The following is a 23813-nucleotide window of genomic DNA, read 5'->3' as shown; positions in this document are numbered from 1 at the left end:
TACGGCACACAGAAAGAAGCACAGCATTGATTATAAGAATTTTGTAAGTATTTACATGTTAGGACAGATCTGTACTCACAAAGGCAACATTTAAGTACTGTAACTTTATCTGACGACAGTTCTGAGAACGATAAGATAGCTTACATAGCGTAGTCGCGCTGGAAAAGATGTTTTTGCTTTACGATTGTTGTAACACTGGCCATCAGTATCACGGCAAGGTAATGAGTTGTTTTGGCACTCCCTAATGGTACCTGCCTGTGTGCTATGTGAATATGGGCTTTGTTATCAGTTAGATCAGCCACTTTTTCCGTTCGACTGATCTGAACAAATCTTCACCCAGCTGTTCGCTCCATTGTGTTCAATAATGTATGACGTATCCTTATGCTTTGATAAGGTTTTTTGATTTGGCTTTGTGTTGTGGTATTGATTTCGCTTGATGTTAGTAAATACGCAATCTATAGTTATAATAGTATAGCAATAAAATTCGCAATGTACTCTAACAAAGGTAGTGTATGATTTGCCATGTTTTTTTTTTTTTGAAAGGAAAAGCACACCAGATCAATGCATTTTTCGAATATAGCGATATTCAGATTATCTGCATTTTAAGTTGATTATCAATAAAACAAGCCCACCTACTGGAATCTGTCAGCGAGGTCGTCACCCCGATATCGATTGGTCGTTCATTGTTAGTCTATCCAAGACAATAAAAGCTCGCTTGTATTTAAAGGTAAATATCGTATAGTGCACCCTAGAAATGCTAAATGATACTTTCAATGGTATGCCACAGTGGTACAAATGTCCACAGAAAACGCTTGTAGTAGCCGTGTTTATACAACTACATCTGTAATTTACCTACTTGGCCCGTTGTTCATAGGAATTTTTACTCTTTCAGATAAATTTTTATACATTATTCCTAATTTTTAAAGTCTGAAAAATCCTCGTCAGAATTAGATCTGAGATCCTATCGCGTAGTCCGGTGTGGCTCGAAGCTTATATAACGCATGGCTATGTATTAGTATTTAATATTAAGTTGACCTGATGTGTCATATTACTACTGTTACCGTCATTTTCTCATTTTATCAGATCATTAAAAGGTTTACCTGAGGTATAGTTATTTGCCACCAGTGCATGTCCAGGGTGAAGCAAACGATGTCCGATGAAATCGAAATGAGTCACATAATACGGAACTTACGATGCTTAACTATAGAATATGCTAATACCTTCGAAAGAACTGCGTTTTAGACGTTTGATGAAAGCCGCTTATAAGTAATTATACATGATCTTCGAAGGTTTCATTGCGTAATTTAGTGCAATCAGATATGCTATATTCATTATGCGAATACTAATGGTAAACGCAAGAAGTTGCCAGTAACAGAAAAGAATATATCGAAAGAAAATATCGAAAACCTCCCGAAAATGAAGGGTTTTTGGCAAATATCTTTAAATTAATCCATCTCAGTACACTGTTGTAATGCTGTCGATAAAAACATCTATTAAATACGCTCAGACTCTTTTCGTTTTTTAAGTAACAGACTTAATTTTGAAAAAATTTACCCGTGATTCACCTGCTGGATTACTCTGCTGTCGTCCCACAGGTTGTCTAAGCATTGTACCTTAGGTCGACAATAATCAAAAAGGCTTATTATATACTACGGCCTCACTGAGCAAAGATGATCCATCTTTCTTACGCGATCATCGCGAAGAACCTATTCTTAATAGCGATCTAATCGCTCGCGACTGAGCGTAAATTTTCAGTAGCTCTTTTTTTTAACAGCAGTATGGTTAGAAGCGTCGATTTAAAATAGTCTTATTCCTTTATCGTTACAATTGGTATTCATGTACAGGACTCTACGGCCAGCATTTGCCTCTCTATGCATATATATCCGTAATTAGATGATATCCTTTATGCCTGCTTATTATGGCTGATTAGGAAGGTAGCCTTGCCTTTATTTGTGTAACTATTTAGGACTTTTTGGCGAGACGAACCACGAGGCTTGGCCATTCAGGCAAAAGCTCCGCATTAGACGTCTCTCACAATGCGCTATGCTATGCGAACAGATTTTAAGCTAAGTGGTCGCCAGCAGGAACCAACGAATGTAATAAGATCTTCGACATATAGCCCGAGTCATGCAGGGGACTCACTCGCCTGCCTAATAGCGGGTTCTGTTTTTTTACGCAGGACGCACAAAAGCATAAGCGATAGGCCATAAGTAGAAGTTTTTAGTTGGTTGCTCGATATCGCTGATGAGCGTCTCCTAGCGAAGCTAGATAGCGCAATTTAAATTTTACCAATCCAAATCGATTCAAGTTGGATCTGTTTTGAATATAAGACTGGTTTATGATGACTGGAGAAATGAGCGATTCACTCAACACTTTATTTATATACACGGGCAGAAGCAGAAAATTTTTTGCGTAACCGGATGACAACTCCACTCTCTATTTATGTTCTTCTATTTTTCAATTTTTATCTAATCCATTGGCGATTATGTGTCGTTACTAGGTAAATGGCCCGTAATAAAAGCTTGATTCCGTCTAACCGCATATGCAGCTGTCACCCATGAGTAGAACTTGAATCTTAAACTTATCCTTGGCTGAAAGTCATGTGTTGGCTCGTAGTTACCTGTGGTAGCTGATTTCCTGCGTTCCTGAAACTGTACATAAGGGCTTCAGTAAGTATCTACAAATTCTGTAATTGTACGGACATTGATTCGAGCGGGACAAAAACGCACAATTTTGGGACAAAACGCGCAATAAAGGACGAGCGATACATGCGACATTCTAAACTAGCCATACGCCTTGGATCTTTAGAAAACTGCAACCGGCCAAACATAACGTTAAGCAATACATGATCAGACTACATTGCAGCTAAATGAAAGTACAAATACTACGACAACGCAACGTCCGGGTTTAATTTATCGAGAAGATTGAATATTAGAAATCATCAATAATCATGTTTATGGTGATATTCATCGTCTTTAGAGAGCGCCGCCTTGATGGCCTGCGTAGCAATAAAATTAATCAGACTGTTTAAATCTCTCTTAGTCCTACAAGATGTCGTTAGAAACTGATCTGTTGAAACAGAAATATTATGTCAAGCAAAACGTGTTCTAGAAAGGTGAATTAGGCAAACTAAAATAATAGTCGTGACCTTAATATTACTGGAGCCGGTTTCTAAGAAGCAGCCGACCTCCTGAGACTTCTCTGCTGAACGAATAAATTCTGTTTTTTCAAAAAAACCTGCTTTTGAATTATGTGACACATTTCCGGCATAAAATTGTGCTAGTTATACGAATAATCAAAACAAATAGATAAAACAAATAAAATGTTTGCCAAAATGATTCCTTGCGAGGGAAGCACATAAGTTAGTTTTATGATAAATTTTTAAATAGCTTGATACAATCGACTGCTAGCATAGCTGCTTGTGTAACTATATTGAAACGCAAATCGTATGTAACCACAAACAGGCGTCACGACAAGGAGATACAATAAGCTGCGTCTGCGTAGTGCTGCAGGCGAACAAAGCACGCTTTCCATTTGACCGAATTCGATGTGCTTCAATGTACCAAATTTTCTCCATGAAAACTTATAAGAGAAGAGTTAACGTACCAGGCAAAAGTGGGCTTTCCAATCAATCTAGCTTGCAAATCTGTGTGTATTGCAGCTTGCTAATAACATTCAAGTGGGATTTTCATATAGGCCCCGTTGTACGTATTTTCGTTAAACGTTTCAGTCTAATTAGCACGCACTAAATGGCCTACTCATTAAAAATTTAAATTTCTAATTATTCATTCCAAAAGTAAACTTAAGTGAGGTTCCATATAATGCTAGGCAGCAAAGCGTCTTGCATCAAAACGTTTAAAGTTACGTTTGAAGAGAAAACACCTTGGCGTTCATCTAGACGAGTTGAACACTTTCTAATATAATAAATTTCAGTCTAATATAATTAATAAATATTATATTTGATTTGTATTTACAGTCAGCTTTTCCACTACTGAACGGCGATATGAGCTCGAATGTGCCCAATGCATAGTGTTTCTGTAAAGAAGATTTAAGTATTTTTTCTTAATTTCCTAATATCTTGTTCAAAATCTTTGTACTGCCTCCGAGAATTTGACCAAATATATCAGGTAAAGTCGGCAAACAGAAAACAATAAATTAACATAGGCAAAATGAATGCAAAAAAGTTCCGGTAATATTTTAACCTAGACATATTTTCTAAAGCGTTTTCGATTATGTTGACAAAAGATTCCCATATAAACTCCGAGGCTTGGCTAAACAAAAAGCAAACATAGGCAAAATAGGAATTTTCAGGCCAAAGGGCCTAATACATATTCTAATATAATACTCGCAAATATAGCGTAAAGGCAAAATTTGCCAAACCCAACCTAAAATGCGATGTACGTCTTTTAGGAGGTTTGATACGAAAAAAAAAAACTAACTGATCTATTGTTATTTTGTTTATATTTTAATACAGTGTGTAGGTGTTTCTGATATTAGCCAAAGTGAACTCAAACGCTTTTATGAAAAAGAGGAAAATTATGAAATTTGTTTCCGTTTCTGTGATTCGCTCCATTTTGCCGCTTTGCCGAGATACAGGCCTAGACTGTCCCAGTGTATATCGAATATACCGAATACTGTCCAGTGCTGCCCGCTGAGGAAAAAAAACCATAGAAAAACCAACGATTGCGAACCTAATATCAAACGACACACAGAGACTGATGGCTATAACCCCGAATGCTGAACATACATTGGTTTGCGCCATCCCAGACAAATAGTTCATTTGTTTTTCCTATGTACATGGGCCCTGATTCAGCTATATCGGTTGGCTTGTCTTTCATGATCTTCTTACTTTCGATCAGCTGATTTTTGGGATGAAAGTAAAGAACACGTCAGATGTCTCAGACGAAGGATAAAGATTGTCGTCTCAAAATTAAGAGCAGAGTCCCACACAAAAATCAAAATCCTTATGTTCTATGGATGAGAAATGAGCTTCAAGAGTATTATTGATGCCATTTGGCTTCGTGAAAGTAGGCAACTTCGTAAAACTTCAAGCCTTGTTCGGTATTTTTTACTTTTCTACGCAAGTAATCCCATCATTCATTATTATAAAACGTTACAGTAGAGAGTTTAGATCAGATAGAGCAATTGCATTGCTGCAGAATATGTATAGTATTAGTTTTTTATTCCATTTTATATAACTCATTATTCATTAATAGGGTGCAACTACTGCGCCCTATATACATATATATATATCAACAAAACTAAAAATGGCCATGTCTCTAAAGCGACATAAATAATTACTGCTGCCTGATGTCGTGTTCGTTAGATTTGTTTTAGGCACCTACAGTGATATTTGGCTTTTACATTCTCCTAAGTTTAGAGAACCAATTGCCATCCGTCCGAAAAGCAACGTTTCTCCTATTAGTGCTTCTGATAATGTCTGCTCAATCTCGTTACGAGTCTGGTTTAGCTTGACATTTCCCTTAAAAGATTAGGCGCGTTTATTGATGCCCTTGAATTTAAGCCCTACGTCACAGACACTGAGCGCCTAAAAGCTTCGCGTTCCCGTACAAATCTCACACATATTATACATCAAACATAACCATTTCATGTATATGTAGTAGTAGACATGGGTGAAGTAACTGAAAAATAAGGACTCGTATAGCTAAGAAGTTTATTAATACTAGGCGCACCTAATACTAGGTGTAATCTTCTTCCAAGAATACAAACCTGCCTGTACGAGTTGACTGCTAATGAATAAGAAGATTTTTTCATACATCAAGCTCATGACCCTGATAAGGATTGTGCCATATGAGTACAGAATATGTCCTTTTCGTGGGACCGCGATTTAGTGGCGAAATCCGTCGTTAAATTCGAGAGAAAGGAAATAACAGGAGTGAATGGCAAACGTCTGGCAAGTTATCGTAAATCGTGCTATATTCTCAACGACGTATGTTGACGAAGTGTGAGGTGCTACCTCAGTAACATTCTCCCATTATAATAACCTCAAAAATAAACCTATTACATTTCAGGCTAGGATTGCATAAATTGGATTTCAAATCTGAAACAGAAAACAATGCAGTGAATTCAATTTGGGTTATTAAAACATTAAAATATCTATACATCTCATTTGGTAGATTTAAACACCTGTTTATATTATTCTTTGTTCAGCTAACCTGAATTTATATGCCATCTACATATGCACAATAGAATTTTTCTAACTTTCTTTAAGCGTTAGACTACTAGATAAGTTCACGAAAACACTTGATAAAATTTGTATTATAGTAACATTTTCACTGATAGAGAAATTTCTATAATCGTACGTCTTATACATAGGCACCTCCTTGAGTGTTCTAATTCACGTCTATATATATACACTATAATCCCCGGTTATCGAGTGCGAGCTGATTAGGCCTAAAAAATTAGGCCAAACATGACTTTAATTTATGAGCACTGATCTAACACTCTACAAAAAATGTTATCGATTTCCGCGTCCTAACATCGTACTAAGCTCCAGCAGTGAATTATTGTACCTACTCTAGTCCGTGTGGTATTATTGGAATTGTGCTCAGAACCGGCGACTCGACTTAGCGCTAATTACCGTTAATTAAGTTCCTGAAATGTTTTCAACGGTCTTCATCTTATTATATTAAAGCCTTTCGACTCACTCTTTGTTATCCACCTGCCTGCAAACGACAGATTTTCTCATTTCATCGGTTTGTTTAAACTAATAAACAACTACAGCATTTTTTATTATTAACAAAAAATCGTAGCACCATGTACGCTATTTTCAGACCCTTAGTGTTTCTTGTGAAAGTGTGAAGATCTGTAATGTAACAAATTATACCTGCCGTACAACAGGAGACATAAAACTGTATCTTACAAATCTATATAGCACGGTTAAATTTAAATCTTTAATCATTATCGTGCGATGTTTTTTTTTACTGCTATGTCATTAGACGCTGCGCATTGCTGAAAAATCTTTGAATGTTGCAGCTGGAAGCAATTGGAGAGAAGGCACTGTTTTGTTGTCACTGCAGTTCTTAAATTTAATTTCTATAAAATTTATTTATTTTCTACATAAACACGGTTATGTTTATAAGCACCAGTAGCTTTTTAAAGCGGTTCAGCATCATTCGAGCGGTATATGCCAACCCTGACATCGGTTTGTTGTACAATCAACTTTGTGCAGGCGATCGACATGTCGGATCATATATAAAACAACACCAGCAAACTGAAAATGGTTAGCAGAGTTTGTAGATTAAAATAAATTTATTAGACAATCGCCTTTGAATAAATTTTAAGGAACACACTCCGTTAACGGTACGAATAGTTTTGCTATTTTACTGATGCGTTTCCGCTTGGCAGTGTCTGGTAAAAGACAATTAGCGACGAAGTCGTACATCGGTCCAAGACTCAACTGCTGGCTACGTATGGCATCCACTATCTGCTCGAGGTGAACCGCGTTTTAGTAATGAACGACAGATTAATAACTCAAGCGATAGTCTATAATGAATCACCTATAACATGAAAGTAAAAGGCAAATATTCCTATGAAGCTTTTATCGAAAAACTCGTATATCATAGAAAAGTTGTTCCTTGATCGATATATGCAATTCGATAAAATTTAGATATATAAATAGCGCTACGAAAAATGATTTATCAAAATGTAAGCAGTTATAAAATAATTTAATGCAAAAGAATGGATCCTGTCTGCGTATATGCATGTGCATGTGCATGTATATCCAAGTTGAAGCATGCACGCAAACTTCTGCGTGCAAACTAAGTACTGCAACGACTGTGGCTGTGGTACTAATTAACGGTAATATTATCTAAATTATTTACAATTTGAGCCATTTTGTCTAATCCAGTTTCATAACCAGATCCAACAATTCAGCGAACACCAGGACACGAGGCCAAAACAGAGCTAGGTCGAAAAAAAAAAAGCCTGTCGCAGGAGTGGATATGCTGTTTCTCTAGGCGTAATCCTCAAAGGAAGGTAGTCGAACAGGAACAAACAGAAATAAATTCGTATTGTGTATACGTTTACTTACATATGGATAATGTATGTATGTATATATAGTCATGGATCTGCCTGGAACAAAAGGTATGAAGCGATTGATGTAGCTTGTCATCTTCTTGTTATGTAAGAGCTATTTCAAAGAACAGAGAGGCCACCGAGCACCAGCAAAGGAGATCCCGCTTTCGGTCTTCAAGGCCCGAGCCGTAAGACCTTTTGATCCATTCAGGTATGGTACATGTGGATCAATATAGTTAGTAATTGAAGAAATAAGCATAAGCGTCATTAAATTTCTCATAATTACAGATGTAAGATTGCTAATGGAAAGGATACAGGCCATAATACCTGTGTAGTAGTGATGTTTCCTGGGTTCGACGCATTGGGTCGATAAGCCAGAAAACCGTGGTACAAAATTTGGCTATGAAAAGACTATTCTTCAGGGACAGTAATAAGGCGATGTTTGAATTCGTGTGGTGGTGAAAAACCACCAAAGAGTTCTACTGATCGAGACGTCGAACGAGATCGAGCGTCTAGCTAGATCGCTGCTTTATAGAAGAACTTCACAGAAGTAAAGCTTTCTGTTGGGAGCAATTTTATAAGCTGATGTTTTTTTTATTCGCCTGGTTTATAGGTCGGGTAAAATGCAAAGGTTACTTCGCGTGCTTCAGACAAACAGGTTGGCTGGCTTTTTCAGTCGTCTTTGTAATCATGTTCCTCTCGATATCTTTTCAGATGGGATCGAGCTTCTGGTTAGGTGCATGAGCCGGTGATAGATCAACAGGTTAAATATGCACCATTGAACCTTGTTGTTCTACAGGACTATGTGAAGTTTGAAAAGGACTTGACTAAATTAGTCACGTATAAGATACTTTACATTGCAGCTTACGTTACGTCTGAGGCATGGCTGCCATTTTCAGAATGAGAACCCCCTGAGTTGCTTTCCATTTTTTCTGCAGAGTATCTTGGTTATGTATTCACATTAAATGTATGTATTGTAGTTCCTTGACATTTCGTGGAAGACCGCCTTGCTTTTAGAGCCATACGAATATCTAGGACTCAATTATCGACCGGCTCATTTTGGCAGGACTGCTAATACTCGCGTCTCGTCCTTGGCGGGATCTTGTCATCTACGTCATGAGTAATCGGTAATTGGCATCCTACGCTCTCCAATGTCCCCGTATGCTGGGGTTCAATTGCTTTTACTACAATACCTTTATCTATTATAACATCAGCGGCGCGAACGTTCCTAGAATCGGGATCCCAATCTAACTGGTGCGAGGCACTGAAATATGGTTTTTACGGATATATTGACAGAGATTAGATGCATATTAAATACCTCAAATTATGAGTATTAATCTGGATATTAAAATGAAATGATGCAAGTAACCAATACTTTTTCCCCAAGCAATTCGCATTTCAGTTACTATAGGTCCTGGCAAGCACCTTTGTATTTGTCCTAATCGCCATACTTTACTGCCTGATTCAGATGAATGCGTTATTAAATTAGAAAGTAGCACCTTTTTACTCCTCTTATTTTCTTGTGTAACCGTTAATATTTCAGTTGTCGTCAGCTTGAGCGATTCGAAACGATTACGCATTGCGCAGTATTTTCACATTCTGGAACCCTGTGCGAGGAACTTACCAGGGTTTCATTGTCAGGTCAAACATATTGTTTGACCTGACGCACCTGTTTCGATCCGCAGACCTTTTCTAATCGGTAACAATTATCAATGGCATCCTTTAACGTATGTACGCTAAGCAACTCTCATATCTATAGAGGATGCCGTCCAGTACAATTGTATTTAGGTGATGCACCGAGGCGGCATTTAGGTGACAATCGATCGTCGTGTCGTTTCTACGAATTTAATTTATATCACTGTGGCAATTTCGATTCAGACCGTAAAAATCGATTTTTATTAATGCCTGTGATTAACTAACATTTGTTATATAATATGCCTTTCAATACAGAGGTTTGCTTCTTATCCTTCAACACGGAACGAGTAATGTTGACACGAGAAAATCAACAACTAGTGGCTGAAGTAAATAGATGTTTTAAATTTTAGAGAAGCGGGAGTCAAGAAGACAGGATTTGTTAAGAAAAATCAGAAATTGTTAGCCACAGAGGATCTTGAAAGCAGCTTTGTTATTACCCCATATTAAGGTTACAATTGTGACCAGCGGTTTCAGCAGCGAAAATCGCGTCACCCATTTAGTACTTCAAGCTGACACTTTTTAGGAACGGTTCTTGAAGTTAAACGAATGCAAGTTATTCTTTCTATCGTTCTTCGACTGCATAATCTCGGAATTCTCGTTGCAAACGTACGTTCGTTTTTAGAACCTCGTATAAAGGGAAATGCTTAGAATATTACTATTGGTATATCTCTAACTCATTTAGTTATCTATGTATTCTAGTTCTGCATTGTTTTTTCACAGTAAAACATATTTTCATTATTTATTGGTTTAAACAATATAAGAGCAAATACTCCCAATGAACCCTCGCCAGATAAAGACGCTATCGAATTTAAGGGCAACGCAACGCAGTGCTGACCAGGTCTTCCGTTGGTTCTCTTACAAATGTCTAAAATATTCGCAGGTGTATTCAAATAAAAAACCGTAGGGGAAGCACAATTTTCAATATTGTTGCAATGTTGTTATCTTCACTTAAGGACATCAGTGCACGAACTGGGTCTGGCAAAAAAGTCGGTGTTGTAGATCGTACAGCACCGCTCTTTCGCGTCATTTTTTTTGTCTCCTGTGAAGTAGAATAGATTCGTTTACAAAAGCCACTTTGGTCATTTCAACCAATTGGGTATTATTGGCCAGTTGCCGTTGGTACAGAGCTGGGAGAACTTCTCCTGCTTGCTCTTTTACCTTTCTGGTTTTGAAGTTTACATCTGACAGAATACTTCGCAATTTCGATAACGTGGCTCTCTTGGTCCTCCTCCCTTGGTCCGCTCAGAGAGCGGAAATTACGGCACTTCAGTTCATTTTCGGCGAACACTGCTACCTTCGCTCTATTTTTAGGTAAAGTCTTACAAACAACAACATCATATTATTCCCGTTCCCTTCAGCGGGATGTGAGCGATTAGCTGATTCCTTCCTTGCATGAGTCAGCAGTGTCCGTGTTCTTCATTAAACGTTTTACCTTTCGTGACTCTTTCATTAGGCGCTTGTCCTGACGAACAATATTATCGCTTGTAAATTGTTTAGCTCTGGCACTTCGTATCGAGGCACCAGCCATCATAGTAAGACGTTTTTTGGTCTAAATTTAGAGAATAAGAATGACTTTCTGTTATACGAAGGCCAGTACAAGAGAGTCTGGCACTTAACAATCGCACTGAAGACCTTGTTTATAATATCCATTATAAATCTATAAAAAAAATAATAAAATCCATTTAGAACATATCTTTACAGAGAAAGACTAAGGTATTTGACATTTGCTATACGATATTTCGTCGACACCCTTCCCGAAATCTAAAACATACACGCATTGCTCAATGTAATATGTGGTACGCTAGACGGGTTTGCAAACAAATAAATGGCAGGCTTTCTAGTGGCATATTATAAACCTTTTTGTAGACCAAAATGAGCAGCTTGGATACAAATGATCTTTGCTTTCAGTGAGATGGAGCAACTCGTCGCAGCACGTGCGATTTAATCAGTCTTCTTGAAACCGTGTTTTAATACCAGCTATGGACATGGAAAACCTCGATTTGCAATGCTGATATCGAAGCACCGCTCCGATCTTGTAAGTTGACGCTTCTTGATACATTCCTACAAAGCTATGTGGAGTACAAAGCCTATAAATTAAAGCGGAAAACCTGAAAAGTCGCATCCATGGAGCACCGGTACTGAATTACGCAGAGCCGTAATTTGAAGTGACATCAACAAGATCAAGCTATGCAAACGATTATCTGGGAAGACATTTGACATTTAGCCCGTGTATCGCAAGGTAAATTGGCTAGCTTAGCGTAACGTAATAAAAAAAAACAAAACACGCACAAATATTCGGTCTTCGTTTCTACCAGGGCGTTCAAATATTTCGGACACCTTCTTCTTAACTCTAGGTTGCTTACTATGTAATGAAAAAAACGCGTCCGAAGTCGGAAAGGCCGAAAAGAAGTATTGTACTCGTGGTATGTGATCTTTTATACCCGAAAACGCTAATTAAATCCAAAACACAGATCATATGTATTTCGAGTACTTACATGAATATCATTGATACTGAAAGCATACGCTGGACTATTTGCCGTATGCAACAGTAACTCCGAGATCCGCCGTAGGTACATCTAAAATACAGAGGGATATCTACAGCGACCTCATCCATACGTGTGTAATATAGCACAATGAAGGCAGGACAGTTGGAGCTTAGCACTTCAATGCTTGTAGCATTCAACGAATGGTTGATGGAAGTCACGATTAGAGTTTATAACTTGACGTCAAGGAACGCAATAATTTTGGCTTGATAATGATGAATCGATATGATATGGGTGGAAAAATTTAATGAGCGATTGTGAAAACCACAGGACTAAAAGTGTAACGGATACATTTTTACCCTGGAAAGCTTCGTGCACGATCGCGGTAAATCCACGATGGCCGCACTAGGAACCCTGCCAAGGAAAAATAATTAAACGTCTGTGTGCCAATCCGTGTCATATAACGGATCAAAATATCGGCAGCTTTTTATCGTCGCATGTATTGCAGCACGACTGGAGACCTCAGAAAATCATAAGGCGAAAATCTTCTTCAAATCAAACCAGGTAGATTTAACAAGTCGCCGTTTTTAACGTGAAGATAGTAAAAATTACAATGATGTGTAATTTTATCTCGTAGCGGAAGAGCTGAATTGAGGCGCCACTATTACAATAGATTTAGGCGTGCAACGAAAAAAAACGGTGCGCTCAAGAGATCAAATCATAGATATATAGTATATGCATGCGGTAATTTAGATAAAATCGTAGAAACAGGTATTTGGTTTTACCTTGTGTGCTGCAACCATCTTACATGACTGATTGGCTTTTACATCGGAGACAGGGATTTCTTTCTCTGATAAATCCAACCATCTCAATTTTGTCTATTCAGAAGAGAAGATTATCGACTAGCATTGTCATTTTCAGCACCCACATGTGGTAATGATAGCACGCTGCTTGCCACAATTATATAGGGTAAAAGCCATTACGTATATTTAACTGTGTGTACTTATAGCGCAATAACTTTTCTGTTCACGTAAGTAGTATAGTACGTGTCGCTGTTAGTACTTTCAATCAAAGGTCCGGCCGTTCAGATCACCGAATCGGTTTATACCATGATTTATAGACAGATACCAAAAATCTTGATAATGCGCTGTAAAACCCAATTGATAAAACTGATAAAAACCCAATTTGTCTATCATACAGTTTACAGTGCTCTTTTCTTTATTTTGATTATTATTATTTTGTTGCGTACCTCTCACTCTTCCCCTTTACATCTGATCGCTGGCGTTACTAACTATTAATAAGACTGTTAGATGTATGCTCTGAAGCGAGAAAAATTTCATATGGACAGCTACCAGCCGCATGCAGGTTCCGCATGCAGTAACAACAGCTGTACGGCGTCTTTTTTCTCAGGCAGAGGGCCCGAACAGTGAACGGGGTTCTCGTTTCAATGAGCTTTTCTTACTTTCACCTCATGCTTTTAACGCGATGCATCCACTGCATTCGTGAACTCCAGCGGCCAGCACCACTACAGTCGTCGTAACGCATTATGCGGACCCTGCTTTCCTCAAAAACCGCTCCCATCCCCTTCTGGCCACTCTTCGTCGTCTGCCGTGTTTAGTGAATGATACTCTTCTTTGAGCGCAAGGAACAAACTGAGAGCAATAGAACGATGAAATGAAGGCAACGGTGGCAGATAGCCCGCGATAATGGCGAAAAACGGGTCTGTGAAAGACGTAATCGGCGAGCATCGGGGCAATAACACGACCGCAGTAACAAAAACGATTTAGGGTAGTCGGGTTCTGTCGAGCCTAGCAGGAAATGCAGAAGTACTAAACACTTAGACAAAAAGGAAACACAGCTATTTGCTGTCTGAGCTCATCCTCAACATCGCAAACCCAACGTCATCCCCCTTCTGCTGTTGTTATTGTGCAGGTTTCTATTTGCGCACCGAAATGTCCGACACCTGGAAGTTCTCCGTAGCGATTAGAAACACTCATTGAGAACAAGCGACGCACGCAGAACTGGACTCGCCAGTACCTCATCACAGTGCTTCGAGAAGCACCTGCACAAATGCAACTAAGTCAGCAGTTGCGATACAATAGGCGATGGCTCGTTACTGACTTTGTCCGCCTGAGCAAGCTTTTCATCTGCTCTATTCCCTTTTCTTTCTTTTCATCTCTGCTGCAGCTGGGCGTCATGACTTTCCCGATCCACGCATCACTTCCTACGATGGCCCCGTCAGAATAGCGCCAAGCTTCACGCAAGCACCCTCTCTACCGTTGATGGTAATGGCGACAGCAGTCAACATCCCTCAGTCTAGCTGAAAAATAATTGCCTTACGCCAGTTTCGCTTCGGCCAATTTTGCCAGGCATTCTCTCTAAGTGATAGTTCCAAACTTGCTCATGAAAGACGAACCTTTCGGCCAAAGCGTATTTATCTTCGTATTTACAGTTATGTGGACTAGCGAGATACCCACTGCTGCTGCTCGCAAAATAAAGATAATCGCTATCTGTACGAGAGTCATGTTGGTTAGTTTGGGTTTTGCAAGGAAAAGACTGATATGTTAGACGAAGCTTCCTTGAATTAACACGCGTTGAGTTGCCCATGGAGCTACGTAGTACATAGGACAAAAGTAGGCTAGGAAATGTATATAGTGAATAGAATTAATGGCAATAAGGCGTTTAAGGTTTACGGGTATCAGTCATGAGCCTGGACATGAAGCATTTAAGTAAAGCAGCTGGCTGGATCGAACTGTCACGGGTGCTGCACGGCTTCACAGACATACTATTATGTCAAAACTACGACCTGCTGTTTTATTAACGTGAAACGAAGGTGAAGGGTAGGATCCGTCGAGTAAGGAATGAAGCCGTCAGATAAAAACGGTCGAAAAAGCGCTTCGACTGGAGCCACGTCACATGTTACAATATTACGACAAAATTGAGCACGACCCCCAGATAGTAGATTAATTGTTCACATAGCTTTCAGTATATATCGCATATTCTTCCGTAAATTGAATTTAGGAAAGACGACTTAGCTTGCGGTAGCGTTGCGGTATAGCTTAGCGCCTCTAGCGGTCTAATTATGTATGCTTGTTGCTCTTTCTTCCAGAGCTAAAGCACTCTTTTTTTCTTCTAGAGTTTGGAGGCTAAGGGCATCTCAGTTCCTGCCAGCGTTACAGCACATTGTTAAAGCTTTAGGTCGGCTGCACAATGCGTCTACTTGTATGCCAGCTCAAAGGTTTCCTAACTGCGCGAACAAGGCTGAAGATCAACGACTTTTCTTTCAGTATCCGCTAGCTGTAAAAGAGGAGCAATTTAACTATAATTTCATGGCGTTCCTATGTAGCCTTAAGTAATACAAATCCAACTCAGCAAAGATAAGTGGCCCAATTAGTGCATAATATTTCATCGCATTATGTCATAGACTGATACGCGTTCGTTACATTATGGCATCACATTCATGTTGATTTTAATAACTTAACACAGGAGTATTTGCCCTCCTGTCCCTAAAAAAAGAGCAGTCATGCGCCTCTCTGCCCCATTCCCATCCGAAACTGTTTACACCTCATTGCTTAAGTGCAACTTCCAGAAATGCTTTTACGAACACTAACTGGATATGACAGTGTCCATCCAATCGACCTAGTATACCATGACCCGTTACAAGTCCGAGTCTTCCGCCTGGTTTCAGATCTTTGACGGTGTCAGGGCAATGCTGGCTTTCATCCATTGGACAGGTATGCACGTGGACTCGTGATACATTATCTGAAAACACTGGGAAGCAACCCAGTAGCAGTGACCAGTTTATGTGGCTTATCTTCAGCAGCAGACCTGGAAGTGTTTGCATTTATCTCTTGCCTACTCTCGCGAATCTCTCACTTGCTTGACCAGCGTGTCACCCACTCTCCTATCCCTACCTGCTGTTTTTTTCTCTCTAACAAAGAAGAACGCCATGCGCTCTTTCGTACCCAAACGGGTCAGACATATTCAGCTCTGTAGCCACCGTATTAACGAGAAGTGGCCCTGCACGTATATGTAGCAGTCTATTGACTGCGAGTCCAGGCGAGGGTACCAGCGCGCAGGTGGAGGCGGCAGCCTGCCTGTTCCAAAGTTGCCGGACCGACGATAAGTCGCAGAGGCCAGTTCAGCTGACTGCCTAACCAAAAAGCAAAAAGTGCCACCACAGAATGCAATTCAAAAGGATAGTAGTTGTGGTCATCTCCTGTCCCTCTAACCTTCCAGTGAAGATACATTCTAATGAACCTTATTTAGAAAGTCTGCTGCACGCACTGACAAACATAATAATTAGGAACCGCAAAGTAGAAGATAGGGTACATTGTATTATCGATCGAAATAGTTCTTTGACGCACAATGAAAGCTGTTCGGATTCTTTTTTTTTTTGGATTTCTAGAAAAAGATGTTGGTTCATTACCTGTCCTGACAATTGTTTTTAAAAGAACCTACCATGCATATAGGGAAATTTTATCTTTGGGGGACCCTTATCAAGTCAGAAATAACGGACTATTGGTGGCCACTTATGCAGAGACAGGCCCAAATAAAGTTTGCTAAAAAAAATATAACATATACGCCTTTAAGTCCAAAATTGCGGTAGGACCGCAGTGCAGCAGACGGCCGGCCTTCATCAGCACGAAGTGACCTGAGGCTACAACAAGGTAAAACAAATGTTTCGAGCTCTTGCGTCCAATACGACAGTTACGCATTGCTTCAAACGGCTGGCCTCTTCCAGCACAAAACAAAGTATATTTACGTTTGCTTTCAGACGTAACCCACCTTGTGTGTTCTGAGGATTAATTAACGAATACGTTACTGCCACTGCCTTATCAGGGTGAGGAAGTCAAAATAATTGAACTTAAAGCAATTATCCGTGTAAATATTCTAAAATTGAAATTGACGATGCGAAATAGGCAGCACAATACATATTAACATCTGGTGTCTATCATAATTTCATTATCGATGAACGCAGGCGATGGAGCATGTCTGTGACTCAGTTTTACTGCTATCCCTTATAAGTTTTCTGGGTCATAATTAATTGATAACTCTTTAGTGCCACGCACTTTTAATATTTGTTATTTTGCCTGAAGTTCTACATACTTGCGGAGAAAAGCCAGGCCCAAAGTCTGTCGTTGTGTCGCTTCATTTCTCCAACGTAAGTTGTATTTTCAAGTTCTGTTGGAAGCTGTGTGATGCTATAACTAAATAACTGTCAATGACAACAGGTGCAGATGCGGACGAGAGTGGAAAGGAAAAAGGCGAAAGAGAAGCGGGGAGGGGGGTGTATGGAGATGAATATTTCAAGACAAAAGTAAGAAGCAGAGAAAGAACAGATGGGGAGATGCCCTCGGGTAAAACGGTGACTACCGCTACCTTGAGCGGGCGAATGCTGGTTAGAAATGAACATTGACGATGGTAACACGTTTATGACGGTTAGTACTGCTTAGACAGAACCAGGAAATTGACCGTTTTGCTATGACTGGTACAAGTATTATTCAGATACGAATATACTTATTTATTATTTATATGCTGTTACTTGTCGAAAATCATCTTGATTAAGACATTCACCGTTATATAATAGATGAAACGTGCAGCACTATGGCCAATCAAACAGGGCAGAAACGCCGATGCTGACTCTCAATGTGCGGAATGAAAAATCACTATTGTACGCAATTGTTCCCATCTACAGCTTAGAAAAGGCTCAAGTAGCAAACGATCAGTTCTTCCGGTCACAGTGCCTTTGCACAATGCACTTTACCATACTGAAAAAAAAATATTTGGGTACTGCAGATAGACGCGACGTTTTTTGGGGATCTGTTTGTTAGGAGAAGTGAGTCTGAGCAATACGATGATGATACCAAGTATCCTTCTATGCATGGCAAATAGCTACATGAAGGGCGAATTGTGTTGACGAGTTCGATTGATTTCGATGCCAAGTGGATGCCCCTGGTTCGACTCGAACGTTAATTGCAGTTAATGAATTACTGGGTAATTAACTAATGTTACTGAGAGGTCTGGAGCACTATATCATATTTTCGATGTGCATATACACACACTTAATTAATAGACGTTCTCTATAAATTAATAAACTTCTCTAAAGGTCGAGACGAGCTGTTTCGTCGATGTTTTACGTGAGGGTCTGGGAAGTTCCGAGGACGTTTTCATTATGACTCATAATGGTGCTTAGCTAGTTCCGACGACTGGTCGTAAAGGCTCAGACGATGCTTTTTTACCTCATCCGAGTACGTTTGGCCAAGCCCGTGCTAAACATAACCGGTCGACACTACAACATTTGAGCTCACCTGTACGCTCAACGATTATCTTGCAAAGCACTAAATAAGAAGCACTAATAAAAGCATGTCGACAATACGATAACACGGAGTCGTTTCAAGTAAATAACGGCCGTTGTACATTTTGCTCGTCTTTACCTATGCCATCGATGATTTGAAGCGTCGCGTCTTGGTTTGTATGTTCGACTTAAACTCTATTTGTGTGTTCTGTCATAGCTAGGGTGATTTTGAACGGAAAGCAAACGAGTGTGCACTGCTAGTTTTTTTTAATGACTAGCTTATAGGCTGGCCTGCTGATAAATCTATGTCCACAATCTTTACCTAACCATTGGCTTTGAACTGCAATCGCTCCCGCGGTACCTTTCATTCGTGATAATTACTTTTGTGAGTTTAAAGTTTCATGTATCTATTTGTTATTTGATAGAAGAAGGGCTCATTCATCTACGGTGTTAGGGTAATACATCACGAACACCAAGGCAGGCCTTTTTCTAACTATATCTATGTTTCTCTTTTTATCAAAGCCCTCGTAGAGATTACTATATTGCAGTAAGGTACGTCGCCTAACGTTTTAGCGTATTTTATCGAATTACTTCATCACCTGAGGAAAGGTAATAACCTGAGGAAAGGTTATTCCAGTCAACAGAGCAATTGCAGACTTCTCACGAGCTTACTTCCACGTTGTTTTAAACAGCGTCAAATTGGGCGTTGAGAGGCCAATATAACTTCTCCTTATCTTTTTGAAATTCTCCTTATAGCAGAGAATCACCTCGAAATAAGGCCGAATGAAGATATATAGTTATACGTATACACACATAGATAAAAAATCGAGAGCCAATCCTCACCGTTATAGGCATCTGTTCGCCCCCAAATGCAGCGTTCACTCAGCGAGAGTCACAAACAGTTTCCGAATAAGACATTTATAATTATAATAGATATGCCGACTAAACGACCTCTCTTATAACATTGCGCCCTGTAATCTTATAATACTAATATAATATAATACTAACAAGAACAAATCGATCGATGACCACTATGTACTTACTTATGTGCGTAAAGCGAGAAAATCAGCAGTCTTGAAAACGATTCAGCGATGTTATGTATTCGAAGACTGTAGTTCTGAAATTAGATTAATCCACCAGTGCAACTGCGTTAATTGTACGTACGATCAGAGACGCTGCGAATGTTATATACATATAAACGCTGCACAAAGATACGCCTCTGATAATACGTTGCCATTTGAGTTCTTGATTAACTTGTACGGTCGGGACGTTTCGACCAGGGCTGGCTAACGGATGCCCGTAGCTCAAAGAGTGTGGACAGCGTTCGGTGAATTTTTCTTCACAAACTGCATCGCGTACTAGACAAAATTCATTGTAAACATAATCTGTGTTCAGTAGTTAATCGAACGGTGTCCTGCCTTACCTGCACCATATATGTCAACTCCCTACAAACCTCGTTCGTCCTTTGTATAGTAGGCACAGTTGTTGTCTACGAATAGCTAGCCCCCGTTTTCAGCTGCTAACCGATTACTACAGCCGGGGTGGACCGCTTCTGCTGAATTATCCACCCGTAATTCAATGTTTTTTCTCTATAAGTGGCTACAGTCCGCGTTGCACAGTCTTGTTCAAACGCAATTAAACGAACCGCATCTAGCGGGATTCCGCAAATAAGCGGCAGTATTCTGTCGCTCCCTTTACCGCTTCTTCATAGATACGCAACGACAGTCCCCTTTATCTCCCGTCAACATGAAGCTTCCACCGCGATAGCGGTCAACGCCAGTTAGGTGACTGTCAGCAAATGCAGCAAGATTGAGCAACATCGCAATAAGGTCAAACGTAAAGGCAGAAGCTATAGGCAACGAAATGGTAATACCATCAAGACTGAAACAATATTGACGGACAGCGACGGTCGCCTGTGATCGCAGCCGCAAAAACGTGCTTTGCATAAGTCGCGACGTCCTAAATAAACGGTTCCAGCAGCGTCAACAAACCTATCCCGACTGCCAATTACTACCCGTTACCAGCAACAAGCGTTACCGACACGCTAGCGTCATCGATGACGGCCCAGCGTGCATGTTTAGGCTAGCATTACTACTGAAACGCTCCCGTTCGTGCCCAACAACCCGCGGCCAGCGCGAGCGATGTGCCTCTCTGTGCTCGGGCAACATTTTCCGTTTGCAAGTCTATACTTGCCGCGGCTCAGTTTCTTCGATCTGCTAAGTAAGTTTTAGTCCTTAGTTTCTCTTGTTTTGCTTCTGCTTCCATCGGCGCTCCTCCCCCAACAACTCCTAAACGTTTAATGCAACGCGTTTGCTTCTCGCGTGCGTCTTGCTTTTGCCAAAATCAGATTTCCGTGAACGAGTACGTACAGGAAAGCTTCACGTACCACGAAAACGCTTCATGGGAAATAAACAGTTAGACGGCGGCTATTGGACTATATATTTTTTAGCTATTGGCAAAATCGACCTGGTCGATAAAGCCAATTTCTACATGGCTGGGCTGAGCGGAGCGTGTTAATAGGATCGAAAGTGTCGCCGCTTGTGCATGCCGAAATGATTTCGATAGCTTCTGGCTGAATCTTTAGTCCAGCCTAGTGGCTATGACATCGCAGACGTCAAGTACTAGGTTCTAGTTGTGCTAGCTCACAGTAAAATCTAGCATTTCATTCTCGCAGTGGATATAGATCTATGATTCCTTATTACTATTTCAAAGACGCTATCTGATAAATGAGTTGTGTTTCTACACGTGGGTACAGAGGCACAGTTGCGATGCAGTTTAACATTCGACCAAACATCGTCGAAGTGCATTTTTTTTTTTCTATCTAGTTAACTTTATCATATTAATGACATAAAATAGTTCAAATTATGACTTTATTATATGAAATATGTAGCTAGATTTTCTCTAGTGCAAACGTTTTGTGTTAGCGCTTGCTATAGAATAATTTCGAAAGCTAGAGTTCCAAGAAGATTATGAGCCCGCTGCACTATTGGTGATATTCGAAAAGTGAACACTGAAAAGCCCCTCATTCTAGTGATATTAAGGGAATATATATATATATATATATATATATATTCTTTTCCCACATATAATCTGAAATGCATGGAATTTTAATGCAATTGTGTCATAGGCAAATATTCATGCGACAGTTTCTGATTTTTCCTAAGTGACTAACTGAAGTGCGTGCAGAACCAGGTACGCAGGAGAGATGCCCTGTCTCACCCTTAGAAGTGCTTCTTATATAGAGAAAAGATTGAGATTTTTGTTCGCGTCCCTACAGAATCTGCCGCTTCGTGGGGTCATAATATACCGGACCATCTGCTGAAACGCGCAATATCGGCTCAGTAATACGTCAAACGATAATAAGCGTAATAAGCGATATCAAAACTTTAAGTCGGCTACTTAATGGTTCCGAATTTTCATTTAACAGAGTTGATTTGCTAGTTTAGCTAAATATTTTCTTTAAGCTCCGTGCTTATAGAGATACGATCATCCGTCGCTTTCGTCCGCAATGGCGCGGGATTAAACGAAAGTTAGTACTGATTAGGTGGCACAATGATTTAATGACATTGGGGATATATAGGCCACCCAATGGGCCACACGCAAGTCTGGAAGGCCCCTATTGATATCCCTCTGTTAGGGCCCATATTAAGAGGATTCTGGAAAAACTAGTTAAGTAAACAAACGGCACTGCGTTTAAAATCGGAATGTTTAAACAGGTAGCATTTTCGTGACTGGGAAATAAGCCTTAAAAAACCTGGGTGGAACCCAGAGTCCTGTGAATCGGAATTTGATTTGTGTGGACCATCTAAGCGGCTCACTGATTTACAAAAGCAATATCCTCACGCTGTTATGAAGTTTTCAACCTCTAAACTGCGAACGCTGGCACGTAATCGAGATTTCCATCCAAGCTGAATCGTGATTTCTCTATTTTAATATGTAGTTATCATATCATTAGAAAAACAGTCTGCTATTTTACCTGCAACGCTGTGGTGCTTTAAAGAGTTCGAAACTCTGAATTCAATATCTAAGAATCTTATTTGCGGAAAAACTTCCTTGCTATATTTGTGCATTTTAATCATTCGGCTTTCGGCAAGCTTTTACTCGCTGACACGGACTGAAGTAGATCGTTCACATCAAGGTGCGCCTTCGGAAGCTATTATATGCCTAGTTCCAGAAATAGAATGGTACCTCGAATACAGATTAATATAAACTTAATCTGGGCATAAAGTCAAAACAGCATCTTTTTTACGACATCGTTTGACACTAAATAAATACAGCGCCCCGTGGTTTGTGACTGAAACCATTCGTTGTGCACTGCATCGATTAGAGGCGGGAACATCGTAAGTTGGAATATGTTTTTGGAAACGTAACTAACTTGGTAACGTATCTGTCTGACGCACCGGACTGGGTATCGCGCATGGTCAAATAAAAATGATTATGGTATTAAATAAATATGAAGGATGCTTGGAGAATTTACGTTTTACCTGTATTAAAAAGCAAGCATTGCCCCTTTGTAGGGTATTAGTGACAGGTAGAACTAGAATAGGCAATCCACATTGAGCGGATCGGACTACGCTCTGTTTTCCCCTATGAATAATTCACTATAGCTGTAAGCAGGCACCGCCTCGGAGGGAACCGCATTCGCAATCCAATGATTTATGTTTCAGTTTTCTTTAAATAGCTACGAAGTGGAATGATTAAAGTCAGTCGAGCCGGCAAGCGACAAAGGTACGCTTTCTACGTACGCTATATGCAGGACGCATTTGTCCGAGGACTTTGCTGTGCAAGAAAGCGCAGCGTCAGGGCTGATTATGTTATAAGGGAATATGAATATAGATCCTTGGTGAGCAACCTATTTTGACACAGGAGCTATAGTTAAACAAAGAAACATTAAGACTTAATAATTAATAGTATTACGTTTGACAAGCTAATATACGTTTTTAGCTTAAGTTAATCTCCAATATGATGATTGTTCCATTGGCCAATGATGATTTGTCCGTCTCCTTTCGTTCTGAATCATAAGTAACCCTTAAGATTTGGCGAGAAGGCCAAGCAAAGGAACTCTGAACTTCAGCAACCCATCATCCAGAGTTTACGTGCATCAATTTCTCGTGTCAAGCTCGCAGTGTGCGATGAAATTTCAATTCATAACTGTATAGTATTAATAACATGGATATAGCCTAAGATCAGTTTGCTACCTATCGTTCATCTTGAGAAATGGGGTAACAGAAACGTGGCTGGCTGCCTACCAATTCAATAAACCGAGTGCATAGGCTCGGTTTATTTTTATATAATATATA

General features: G+C 39.8%; 1 long non-coding RNA gene across 1 annotated transcript; it reads right to left on the bottom strand.

Moving 5' to 3' along the window:
• Positions 1-2353: 2353 nt before the first annotated feature.
• LOC147757663 (uncharacterized) lies at positions 2354-20287 on the bottom strand. Its single transcript, XR_015321581.1, has 3 exons — positions 19937-20287; positions 19557-19630; positions 2354-2651 (listed from the first exon to the last, which is right to left on the bottom strand). It is a non-coding gene; the product is annotated as an uncharacterized LOC147757663 (long non-coding RNA).
• Positions 20288-23813: the final 3526 nt, after the last annotated feature.

The sequence above is a fragment of the Varroa destructor genome, unplaced genomic scaffold (genome assembly GCF_002443255.2).
Source record: "Varroa destructor unplaced genomic scaffold, Vdes_3.0 BEIS01000002.1, whole genome shotgun sequence".
Lineage (NCBI taxonomy): Eukaryota > Metazoa > Arthropoda > Arachnida > Mesostigmata > Varroidae > Varroa > Varroa destructor.
This window is presented reverse-complemented; position numbering and strand designations above follow the sequence as displayed.